We start from the raw sequence: 13,837 nt of genomic DNA on the forward strand, positions 1-13,837 counted from the left end.
AATCGTCCATGACACTATCACATACAGTATATAATACATACAGTTTATTGGAAAGATGTATGATTAAAAAAAAACATTGTTTACTTAGGAAAGTCAGTTAAGAATAAATTCTTATTTACAATGGCGGCCTACCCCGGCCAAACCCGGACGATGTTGGGCCAATTGTGCTCCGTGATTTCCAATCACGGCCGGATATGTGTGCTGAACAGATTTGCAATTACAAAATGATACAAGTGAATCATATTCTTCAAGGCTTATAAATAAACCAACATAATCCCTGTACTGTGTACAGTGAATCTGATTTCCACCCTAGTCATCCAAGTCTTTGATTTAAGATCAGACCCCTTCTTACTTATAGATGGTATGATATCCTTGCATCTATTATATGCTTGGTGGAATGGGTGTTGCACTATAATGGAAATGCATTACGGATTGAGGCTTTGTGCATTACGAAGTGAGGCTTTGTCTCAAATGGCACCCGTTTCCCTATATAGTGCACTATATAGTGCACTAATTAAGTAGGGCACTATGTAGAGAATATGGTGCCGTTTGGGACACACCCTGAGACTGTGTTAGTACTGAGGAGGACAGAGCAGAGAGACTATTTTAGCAGGAGAATACTACAGTACCTGTAGGAAGCTAGTTATGTCGTTGTGAGACAGAGCAAACTGAACATGAACAGGAACATGGCGCCTAAGGGAGCCAGCCATCCACCAGAGACCTACATCTACTGTAAACTACATAGTTTCTTTCTTTTACAGAAATGTAGTTCTTTCTTTAATCTGTCACAATGAATGAGGTGTCTGAAATGATGGTTTTGTGTTGAAAATCCTGTTGACAGGAGAATGTAAACTGTCACAACCTTGTGGTCTAAACAAGCTGCTAGAATTTAAGAACAATCTGGTTGTTCAGGATGCATTTGGCCAGTCTTGGAGGACAGTGGATATGGTCCTGTGAGGCTCAGTTGGTAGAGCATAGAGCTTGTATCACCAAGGGTAGTGAGTTTGATTGCTGCTGGGGCCACCTACAGTACCATTCAAAAGTTTGGACACACATACTTATTCCAGGGTTTTTATTTATTTTTACTATTTTCTACATTGCAGAATAATAGTGAAGACATCAAAACTATGAAAAAACACAGATGGAATCATGTAGTAACCAAAAAAGTGTTAAACAACTCAAAATATATTTTATATGTGAGATTCTTCAAAGTAGCCACCCTTTGCCTTGATGACAGCTTTGCAAACCCTTGGCATTCTCTCAACCAGCTTCCTGAGGTAGTCACCTGGAATGTATTTAAATTAACAGGTGTGCCTTGTTAAAAGTTCATTTGTGGAATTTATTTCCTTCTTAATGTGTTTCAGCCAATCAGTTGTGTTGTGACAAGGTATGTGTGGTATACAGAAGATAGCCTTATTTGGTAAAAGACCAAGTCCATATTATGGCAAAAACAGCTCAAATAAACAAAGAGAAATGACAGTCCATCATTACTTCAAGACATGAAGGTCAGGCAATCCGGTAAATTCCAAGAACTTTGAAAGCTTCTTTAAGTGCAGTCGCAAAAACCATCAAGCGCTACGATGAAACAGAAACAGACCTACTTCTGAAGTATAGGATAAGTTCATTAGAGGTACCAGCCTCAGAAATTGCAGCCCAAATAAAAGTAACAGAGACATCTCAACATCAACTATTCAGAGGAAACTGCGTGAATCAGGCCTCCATGGTCGAAGTACTGCAAGGAAACTACTACTAAAGGACACCAAAAGGAAGAAAGATTTGCTTGGGCCAAGAAACGTGAGCAATGGAAATTATATCGGTGGAAATCTGTCCTTAGATTTTTGGATCCAACAGCCGCGTCTTTGTGAGAACAGAGAGTAGGTGAACAGATTATCTCCGCATGGGTGGTTCCCACCATGAAGCACGGAGGAGGAGGTGTGGGGGTGCTTTGCTGTTGACACTGTCAGTGATTTATTTAAAATTCAAGGCACACTTAACCAGCATGTCTACCACAGCTTTCTGCAGTGATACGTCATCATATCTGGTTTGCGCTTAGTGGGACTATCATTTGTTTTTCAACAGAACAATGACCCAACACACCTCCAGGCTGTTTAACTTCTTGGTGACAGGGGGCAGTATTTTCACATTCCGGATGAAATGCATGCCCAAATTCAACTGCCTGCTACTCATCCCCAGAAGATAAGATATGCATATTATTAGATTTGGATAGAAAAACTCTGAAGTTTCTAAAACTGTTTGAATCATGTCTGTGTGCATAACATAACTTATTTAGCAGGCGAAACCCCGAGGACAAACCATTCAGATTTTTTTTAGCGTCCCACCTATCCCAGACAGGTTAAGGGCTATTTGACCAAGAAGGAGAGTGATGGAATGCTGCATCAGATGACCTGGCCTCCACAATCACCCGACCTCAACCCAATTGAGATGGTTTGGGATGAGTTGGACTGTAGAGTGATGGAAAAGCAGCCAACAAGTGCTCAGCATATGTGGGAACTCCTTCAAGATTGTTGGAAAAGCATTCCAGGCGAAGCTGGTTGAGAGGATGCCAAGAGTGTGAAAAGCTGTCATCAAGGCAAACGGTGCCAAAATATATTTTGATTTGTTTAACATTTGTTTGGTTACTACATGATTCCATATGTGTTATTTCATAGTTTTGAAGTCTTCACTGTTATTCTACAATGTATAAATAGTAAAATTCAAGAAAAACCCTTAAAACCCTTAAAACTGCATATGTAAAAATATTATAAAATGTTTGCATCCATTACTGTAAATTGCTTTGGATAAAAGTGTCTGCTAAATGGCATTTAGAATTATGTTATAAAAACCAACAGGTTTGGGCATATTTGCTATAATGTGGCTGAAGTTCCTTTTTCTCAGTGAGAGATGAGTTTCTGTCAATGGCATGCACAGACGATTGTAGATGTCTTGCCAGGGCAACTGGGAAGGGACACGAGAATCTAGAATGAGCATTCTAGAATGGATCTGTAGTCTGTTATGTTGGTGTTTTGGTTGATTTACTATGAAAGCCTAGGGTCTGATGAGCCGCAACAGGTTTGTGTACGTGTTTGTTTACCAAGCATTTCAACTACTTTCACTCCTTGATGATGTATAGGCAATTTGACACTGAACTCCACGTGAACTTGCTTTACCAAAAAGGGTGCAAGCCTTGATTCGCCTGTATATACTAATAACAGCAATTCCAGTCACTTAACATCTACGCTGGATGCAGGAATACGCACCACTCTATAAATGTATGCACTCTTATGGTTGAGTAGGACTTTATTCACCATTGCCGAATACCGCCCACGCTGGGTTATTTTAGCTTGTTTTCGTAGTATTAAATGCACTGTCATGCAAGTACATCTTCACAATTCATACCCCCAAACTTTCCAGTTTTGAGCAGATGACTGCAATGCTGTTATATATCCCAGAGAAGCGGTATTTGCTTGTGTTTTGTGAGAGATGGAGAAACACAAACACAGAGTCACTCCTGAGATAGGTACTTGGCTCGGCCTGGGAGTAGCAGGGAGGGAGTAGAGTGGCTCCTGCCGAGTGGTAGGGTAACATTGCCTTTGAATTTGTCCAGGGACAATGGAGCGAGGGAGAATAATACACCTGCCAGTCCCGCTCAGCCTCAGGGCACTGACAGGAACATTCTGACCTCCACATAAACACAAAGTGCCATCAGAGTAGAACACTGCCTGGCTATGTGGCTATGCTCCTTACTTTCTCTACCTCTACCTACTCTGTCGGTTTCTAAACCACAGCGATGGGGAAAGGTAAAGGGAATGAGAAGAGGGAAAAAAAGAGATTCAATCAATCAAGTGTATTTTTATAAAGCCATTTTTTACATCAGCAGATGTCACAAAGTGCTATACAGAAACCCAGCCTAAAACCTTAAACAGCAAGGATTACAGATGTAGAAGCACAGTGACTAGGAAAAACTCCCTAGAAAGGCAGGAGCTTAGGAAGAAACCTAGAGAGGAACCAGGCTCTGTCCTTTTCTGGCTGTGCCGGGTGTAGATTATAACAGTACATGGTCATTTAAGGCCAGATTGTTCTTCAAGATGTTCAAACGTTCATAGATGACCAGCAGGGTCCAATAATAATCACAGTGGTTATAAATGTAAATGTCAGTTGACTTTTCATAGCCAAGCATTCAGAGGTTGAAAACAGTAGGTGCAGGACAGGGTAGAACATCTGGTGAACAGGTCAGGGTTACCTAGCCACAGGCAGAACAGTTGAAACTGGAGCAGCAGCACGACCAGGTGGACTGGGGACAGCCAGGAGTCATCAGGCCATGATCCTAGGGCTCAGGTCTTCCGGGAGGGGAGGGAGCGAGAGATAATTAGAGGGAGCATGCTTAAATTCACACAGGACACCAGATATAACAGACTGACCTTAGCCCCCCGGCACATAGACTATTGTAGCATAGATACTGGAGACTGAGACAGGGGTGGGTTGGGGGACACTGTGGCCCCGTCCGACAATACCCCCAGACAGGGCAAACCAGGCAGGATATAACCCCACCCACTTTGCCAAAGCACAGCCCCAACACCACTAGAGGGATATCAACAGACCACCAACTTACTACCCTGAGACAAGGCTGAGTATAGCCCACAAAGATCTCCTCCACTGCACGAGCCCGAGGGGGTGCAAAACCGGACAGGAAGATCATGTCTGTTACTCAACCCACTCAAGTAACGCACCGCTCCTAGGGACGGCATGGAAGAGCAGTAGTAAGCCAGTAACTCAGCCCCTGTAATAGGGTCAGAGCCAGAGAATCCCAGTGGAGAGAGGGGAGCCGGCCAGGCAGAGACAGCAAGGGCAGTCGTCGCTTCAGTGTCTTGCCGCTCACCTTCACACCCCTGGGCCAGACTACACTCAATCATAGGACCTACTGAAGAGATGAGTCTTCAATAAAGACTTAAAGGTCGAGACCGAGTCTGCGTCTCTCACATGGATAGGCAGACCATTCCATAAAAATGGAGCTCTATAGGAGAAAGCCCTGCCTCCAGCTGTTTGCTTAGAAATTCTAGGGACAGTAAGGAGGCCTGCGTCTTGTGACCGTAGCGTACATGTAGGTATGTACGGCAGGACCAAATCGGAAAGATAGGTAGGAGCAAGCCCATGCCTTAATAGTAAGCCAGTGTAGAGAGGCTAGCACTGGAGTAATACGATCAAATTCTTTGGTTCTAGTCAAGATTCTAGCAGCCGTGTTTAACACTAACGTAAGTTTATTTTAGTGCTTTATCCGGGTAGCCGGATAGTAGAGCATTGTAGTAGTCTAATCTAGAAGTGATAAAAGCATGGATACATTTTTCTGCATAATTTTTGGGCAGAAAGATTCAGATTTTTGCAATGTTACGAAGATGGAAAAAAGCTGTCCTTGAAATATTCTTGAAATGTTCGTCAAAAGAGATCAGGGTCCAGAGTATCATCAAGGTCCTTCTAGGAATCTTTGGGTTGTTCGAGAATTTTTTGCACGGCTTTTGATGGTGCTTGGTTGGAGTCTGAGCAGATTATTTGTTATGATTGCAAACGTAATAAAATGGTGGTTGGTCCATTAGTCCAGCATTTTGAGAAAAAAACAAATTTATTCCATGGTACAAAGCTAGATCCAAGGTATGACTGTAGCAATGAGTGGGTCCGGAGACATGTTGGACAAAATCCACAGAGTCGATGATGGCTCCGAAAGCCTTTTGGAGTGGGTCTGTGGACTTTTCGATGTGTGTATTAAATTCACCAAAAATGTGAATATTTTCTGCCATGACTACAAGGTCCGATAGAAATTCAGGGAACTCAGTGAGGAATGCTGTATACGGCCCAGGAGGGCTGTAAACAGTAGCTATAAAAAGTGATGGAGTATGCTGCATTGATTTCATGACTGACTAGAAGTTCAAAAGATGAAAACAGTAATTGTTTTTTGTTGGTAAATTGAAATTTGCTGTCATAAATGTTAGCAACACCTCCGCCTTTACGGGATGCGTGGGGATATGGTCACTCGTGTAACAAGGAGGAGAGGCCTCATTTAACACAGTAAATTCACCAGGCTTGAGCCATGTTTCAGTCAGGCCAATCACATCAAGATTATGATCAGTGATTCATTAATTGACTATGACTGCCTTGGAAGTGAGGGATCTAACATTAAGTAGCCCTATTTTGAGAGTAGCCCTAAGTGAGATATCACTTTCAATAATGACAGGAATGGGGGAGGTCTTTATTCCAGTGAGATTGCTAAGGCGAACACCGCCATGTTTTGTTTTGCTTAACCTAGATCAAGGCACAGACACGGTCTCAATGGGGATATCTGAGCAGATTACACTGACTGTACTAGTGACAGACTCCACTAAACTGGCAGGCTGGCTAACAGCCTGCTGCCTAGCCTGCACCCTATCCTATCTCATTGTGGAGTTAGAGGAGTTAGAGCCCTGTCTATGTTTGTAGATAAGATGAGAGCACCCCTCCAGCTAGGATGGAGTCCGTCACTCCTCAACAGGCCAGGCTTGGTCCTGTTTGTGGGTGAGTCCCAGAAAGAGGGCCACTTATCTACAAATTCTATCTTTTGGGAGGGGCAGAAAACAGTTTTCAACCAGCTATTGATTTGTGAGACTCTGCTGTAGAGCTCATCACTCCCCCTAACTGGGAGGGGTCCAGAAACAATTCCCTGATGCTGACACATCTTTCTAGCTGATTTACATGCTAAAGCTATGTTGTGCTTGGTGACCTCTGACTGTTTCATCCTAACATCATTGGTGCCGACGTGGATAACAATATCCCTATACTCTCTACACTCAGCCTTAGCCAGGACCATCTTCAAAGTAGCCTTTATGCCTGTTGCCCTGCCTCCTCGTATACAGTTTATGATCGCTGAATGATTATTTTTAAGTTTAATATTGCGGTCAATGGATTCGCCAATGACTAGGGTTTTCAATTTGTCAGAGCTAATGGTGGGAGGCTTCGGCTTCTCAGACCCCGTAAGGGGTGGGGGAGAGACTTGAGAAGGCTCGGCCTCTGATTCCGACTCGTTGCTTAATGTGGAGAACGGGTTGAAAGTTTCTGTCGGCTGAATGAGCGACACCGGTTGAGTAAACCGATAGCATTTCTTTACAGAAGCCTTGAGAAAATTGTCCAGCTAAGGGGACTGTGCAAGGGGATTTATACTACTATCTTTACTTACTGGTGGCACAGACGCTGTTTCATCCTTTCCTACACTTAAATTGCCTTTGCCGAACGATTGCATCTGAAGCTGTGCTTGCAACTCATCTATCCTCACCACAAGGCAATAGTTATCCTGTATATTATGAGTACAGCGACTGCAATTAGATGGCATAGTGTTAGTGGTTCTGCCTAGCTTCGGCTGGTGGAGGTCCTGTAGAACCATGTCCAGATAAAATGTCCGGGGTGAAAAAGTTTAATGAAAACAGTCGAGCAAGGAAAAACTAAGACGTTGGTAAATGTATTAAAAGTAAAAACTGAAAAGTTTGGCAGATAGCCAAGTAGCAACAAACAGCACAACCAAATAGAGAAGGAGAGAAGGAAATGGAGGGAAAGAGTAAAGAGAGAGAAGAGAGAAAGTGCGAGCTAGAGGAAGGAGAGATGGAAAGAGAGATGGAGAGTGAGACCGAATGAGAAAAATAGGAAAAGAGAATCATGAGGGAGCCATCAAGAATCACTTCCACTCTCCATAGTTCTTCATGAGGCGGTCTCAGCTGAGTCATGATTGATTTAGACCATTTGGTTCCGAAAAGTGGATCCCCGAAAACCTCTTTCCCTCAGAAGCCAAATGCCAAATGATTTATCGATTAGGTTGTTTGCAATCTGGTTGGAACAATGCCTCTCGCAGTGCATGTTGGACTTCATCATGGAGGTCTCTGAGGTTCTCCACTACGTCGAGGCCAGATAACAGGCACCTCTCAAGACCTAAACATCTACTGTGAGGCGGCTGTTATTGACTGTTATGTGTCAAGCACTAAGAGGCTCCATAGGGGACCAGACATAGCTGTAGAAGGAGGGAAGGAAGCCATACGGTGTGACTGTTTGGGTTCATGCAGTAGAAACCAGACATATGAGGAAAATCTGAGGAAACCGCTACCGAAGTTGTATCAACACATCTCTAGTGCTACTTGCTCATCGAGCACTCTTGACCATTGCTACTCCCCCTTCCGGTATGGGTCCTGGACTTCCTGACGGGCCACCCATAGGTAGTGAAGGTAGGAAACAACATCTCCACTCCGCTGATCCTCACCACTGGGGCCCCACAACGGTGCGTGCTCAGCCCCCTCCTGTACTCCCTGTTCACCCATGACTGTGTGGCCATGCACACCTCCATCTCAATCATCAAGTTTGCAGACGACACCACAGTAGTAGGCTTGATTACCAATAATGATAAGACAGCCTACAGTGAGGAGGTGAGGGCTCTGGGAGTGTGATGCCAGAAAACAACCTCAACATCATCAAAACAAAGGAGATGATCGTGGACTTGAGGAAACAGCAGAGGGAGCATCCCCCCTATCCACATCAACGGGACCGCAGTGGAGAAGTTGGAAAGCTTCAAGTTCCTCAGTGTACACATCAATGACAAAATGAAATGGTCCACCCACCCAGACAGTGCCGTGAAGAAGTCACAATAGCGCCTCTTCAACCTCAGCAGGCTGAAGAAATGTGTGTTTGTACACTGAAAGCACAAACCACTGCATTTAACCATGGCAAGGTGACTCTGAACGTGGAAGTGTACAAACAGACCAGCTATGCCCTAAGTAAGGCAATCAAACATGCAAAACGACAGGACAGGGACAAAGTGGAGTCGCAATTCAACGGCTCTGACACGAGATGTAGAATGGCTTCAGAAAGTATTCACACCCCTTGACTTTTTACACATTTTACAGCCTGAATTTAAAATTGTTTTAAAAAATGTTGTCACTGGCTTAGCCACAATACCCCAAAATGTCAAAGTGGATTCTGCTTTTCGAAATGTTTACACATTATGGCAAGACTAAATAAATTCAGGAGTAGAAATTTGCTGAAAAAGTCAATAAATATGTTGCATGGACTCATTGTGTGCAGTAAAAGCAATCAAATTAATTGTTTACCTTTGATGATCTTTGGATGTTTTCACTCACGAGACTCCCAGTTACACAATAAATGTCCCTTTTGTTCCATAAAGATTATTTTATATCCAAAATACCTCTGTTTGTTTGGCGCGTTATGTTCAGAAATCCACAGGAAAGAACGGTCACGACAACGCAGACAAATTCCAAATAATATCCGTAATGTCCACAGAAACATGTCAAACATTTTTTTATAATCAATCCTCAGGTTGTTTTTAAAATATATAATCGATAATATATCAACCGCACCTGTCTTTATCAGTAGGAGAGGGAAAGGCAATGGCTGCCCAAACTCGGTTGCGTGAGCAAAACTCATGCGAACACCTGCCGCGATGTTATCTTTCTCGCTCATTTTTCAAAATAAAAGCCTGAAACTATGTCTAAAGACTGTTGACACCTTGCGGAAGCGATAGGGAAAGGAATTTGGTTGATATCCCTTTAAATGGAGCTTAGGCAGGCTATGGAACATGGAGCTTTCAAAATAGAAGCCACTTCCTGGTTTGATTTTCCTCAGGTTTCGCCTGCAATATCAGTTATGTTATACTCACAGACAATATTTTGACAGTTTTGGAAACTTTAGAGTGTTTTATATCCTAATCTGTCAATTATATGCATATTCTAGAATCTGGTCGTGAGAAATAGGCCGTTTACTTTAGGAACGTTATTTTTCCAAACATAAAAATAGTGACCCCGAGCTTCAAGAGATTAACCTCAGGAGGCTGAATAAATGTGGCTTGGTCCCGAAGACCCTCATTAACCTCTAATATGTACTATTGAGAGCATCCTGTTGGGCTGTAATTGCAGCGTCTGCATCCGCAGGGTTTTCCAGAGGATGGTGCAGTCAGACCAATGCATCACGAGCCACAGCCTGTTCACTCTGCTACCATCTAGAAGGTGGAGACAGTGCAATTGCATCAAAGCTGGGACTAAGAGACTGATAGAAGCAATTTATCTCCAGGCCATCAGACTATTAAATAGTCACCAGTACCCTGCTATGAACTTAGTCACTGTTATTAGCTGGCTACCACCTGGTACACTACCCTGCACTTTAGAGACTGCTGCCCTATGTACATAGTCAATCAATCAATCAAATGTATTTATAAAGCCCTTCTTACATCAGCTGATGTCACAAAGTGCTGTACAGAAACACAGCCTGAAACTCCAAAAAGCAAGCAATGCAGTTGTATAGTCAGTGAACACTGGTCACTTTAATAATGTTTACATACTGTTTTACCCACTTCATATGTATATACTGTATTCTAGTCAAGGCTCATCCTACATTATATAACTACTGCTGTAAACACATTTTCTATTCATATATTGTCCATACAGAATACACACCATACTATACATATACTGTATATGTTTATATTCCAGACTCTGACATTGCTCGTTCTAATATTTCTTTTTATTTTGGGGATTTGTGTCTATTGTTTTGTATTGTTCAGTATCACTGCACTGTCTGGAGCTAGAAACACAAGCATTTCGCTGCACCTGCGACAACATTGGCAAAATATGTTTAAGTGACCAATTTGATTAGATTTTATTTATACCCCACAGTTAATATTTGCTGTATTTGTATTCCTCTAACAGACAGCCTGGGCTTAATCACCCGCATCACAATTACAATTACCATCAAAACACCCTCAATCCCTTCTGACCTGAGCGGTGTAGTTCTCAATCGATGTGGAAAGAAATCGGTCAGAAATCGCCGATCGGGAAAGTCATAACCAGACTGTTTTCTTCTTCCTCTTTTTAGCATCAACAAACATGGGGGCCGTTGTTTCCCTAACCTTTCCTATTGATCAAAACTGATCTTTCTAAATGTCACGTTAAAACTCGTTGGCTTACTCAGAGCTACAGGCATTATCTGGTCTGCTACACACACACACGCACACACACACACACACGCACACACACACACACTCATACATGCATTGCATGCAAAAACACGCCGGCCCGTACGCAGACACACACACGCACACGTACCCTCTCAGTGCTTCTAGTCGTCCATTGGGATAATTACAAGAGGTCATCTTGGTGTGTTGGGCATATCCAATTAGCCTAATTAGCCATTGATGGTGTGTCTGTGGGTCTCTGCCACATTAGCCAAGTTTTAATCAGTCTGTTCTTCTTTTTCTGTGTCCGTCTACTGCTCCTGTTCATTAACCTCAATGGGCCTATCGGAGATTCAGACAGAGACATTGACAGAGGGCTTCAGAGGGAAGGAATATTGAAGTAGTTGGACTTGAGTGGAAAGTTTTGAGATGTTTCTTTAGCTCCCGAGTTCTCCCGATAACTTTGACAGTCAAGATAAAAATAGGATAATAGCGAAACATGTTATAGCTTTTTCTTTGTGCTTTGTGACGCACTACGGCTGTGTGTGCCTGGGTGCGTGCGTGTTTTCTTGCATGCGTGTGTGTGTGTTTGTATGTGTTTGTGTCCACGAATCAGATCAGATTTTGATCTTTAACTGAGCACTTTCCAAGCAGGGGGGAATGATGCATTCTGATCCATTCTGGCTTACGCAGCAAAAACATCAGGGCAAAGTTAAAGATCAGAAATCGACATTGACATCAGTGCTGGCTCGGGATGCACAACACAACAGCAATCATGACAGCTACAGACAGACCTTAATGCTCTCCCTCCATGTGGTGCTGCACACCTAACACACACATATGAAATCAAATGTTATTTGTCACATGCGCCGAATACAACACGTGTAGACTTTACCATGAAATGCTTACTTACAAGCCCTTAACCAACAGTGCAGTTCAAGAAGAAGAAAATATTGACCAAGTAGACTAAAATAAAAAGTAATAATAAAAGTAACACAATAAGAATAACAATAACGAGGCTTTATACAGGGGGCACCGGTACTCAGTCAGTGTGCGGGGAAACAGGCTAGTTGAGGTAATCTGTACATGTAGGTGGGGGCGAAGTGACTATGCATAGGTGACAAACAAACAGCGAGTGTACAAAAGGGGGGTGGGGTTCAATGTAAATTGTCCGGTGGCGATTTTATGAATTGTTCAGCAGTCTTAAGGCTTGGGGGTAGAAGCTGTTGAGGAGCCTTTTGGTCCTAGACTTGGCACTCCGGTACCACATCCCCTCACACACATACACACGCGCATGCATGCACGCACGCACACACACACACACACTGCTTCCCTCCTCATTCATTGTCTCAATCGAGGCTGTGCTGATCTCTGCGTCGGCCATCAGTCACAGGACCCGTCTTAACTGGGTCAAGACTGCTGGGGACCCGGGAAACCAGTACCTCCTCTTCGTTTCTATCATCCTCTCTGACTCTGACAGGACCGTCAGCGGCTCTCGGTTACAGCTGAAGCCGTGGAATCACTCACAGTTAATAGAGACCCTAGGAATTCAGAGCGGAGGAGGAACATGGAACGTTTAACCGTTTAACCAATTTTGTTTTAAGCCTACTCCAAACCTTAACCCTTACCTTAACCTTTCTGATCTCCCCATCCTGGATCCGGGATCGTGAATACAGACTCAAGATCATTACCATAACGCAACGTTAACTATTCATGAAAATCGCAAATGAAATGAAATAAATATGCTAGCTCTCAAGCTTAGCCTTTTGTTAACAACACTGTCATCTCAGATTTTCAAAATATGCTTCTCAACCATTGCAAAACAAGCATTTGTGTAACAGTATTGATGGCTAACGTAGCATTTAGCGTAGCATTTAGCATTAGCATTCAGCTGGCAACATTTACACAAAAAAACAGAAAAGCATTCAAATAAAATCATTTACCTTTGAAGAACTTCAGATGTTTTCAATGAGGAGACTCTCAGATAGCAAATGTTCAGTTTTTCAGATTATTTGTTTAGGACAAATCGCTCCGTTTTCTGCGTCACGTTTAGCTATGAAAAAACCCCTGTATCCAGGATTGTGTAAATCTATCAGCAAGCTCATTAGCATAACACAACGTTAACTATTCATGAAAATCACAAATGAAATGAAATAAATATGCCATCTCTCAAGCTTAGCCTTTTGTAAACAACACTGTCATCTCAGATTTTCAAAATATGCTTCTCAACCATAGGAAAACAATCATTTGTGTAAAAGTAGCTAGCTAGCGTAGCATTTAGCGTTAGCATTAGCGTTAGCATCCAGCACGCAACATTTCAACAAAAACATAAAAGCCTTCAAATAAAATCATTTACCTTTGAAGAACTTCAGATGTTTTCAATGAGGAGACTCTCAGTTAGATAGCAGATGCTCAGTTTTTCCAAAAAGATTCTTTGTGTATTAGAAATAGCTCCGTTTTGTACATCACATTTGGCTACCAAAAAAAAACGAAAATTCAGTCCTCAAAACGCAAACTTTTTTCCAAATTAACTCCATAATATCGACTGAAAACATGGCAAACGTTGTTTAGAATCAATCCTCAAGGTGTTTTTCACATATCTCTTCGATGATATATCGTTCGTGGAAGCATGGTTTCCCCTCTCAATCAAATGGAAAAACACTTGCACATGGCTTTGCGCACCAGTTTCGACGCAGGACACCAGGCGGACACTTGGAAAATGTAGTCTCTTATGGTCAATCTTCCAATGATATGCCTACAAATACGTCACAATGCTGCCGACATCTTGGGGAAACGGCAGAAGGTCTAAGCTTATTCCTGTCGCATTCACAGCCATATAAGGAGACATTAGAAAACAGAGCTTCAGAAATT

The 13,837-nt window shown here is 42.7% G+C and overlaps 1 protein-coding gene and 1 pseudogene across 1 annotated transcript in view; one reads left to right on the top strand and one right to left on the bottom strand.

Annotated features, from left to right (window-relative positions):
* The window catches only part of LOC110500285 (chemokine-like protein TAFA-5), a 98,598-nt gene that overhangs the window by 50,636 nt on the left and 34,125 nt on the right, over nt 1-13,837 (top strand). The gene's annotated exons all lie outside the window — the stretch shown is intronic.
* Nucleotides 6,422-7,402, bottom strand: LOC149973030 (uncharacterized; annotated as a pseudogene).

The sequence above is a fragment of the Oncorhynchus mykiss genome, chromosome 21 (genome assembly GCF_057628025.1).
Source record: "Oncorhynchus mykiss isolate SJ-2025 chromosome 21, ASM5762802v1, whole genome shotgun sequence".
NCBI classification, from domain to species: domain Eukaryota; kingdom Metazoa; phylum Chordata; class Actinopteri; order Salmoniformes; family Salmonidae; genus Oncorhynchus; species Oncorhynchus mykiss.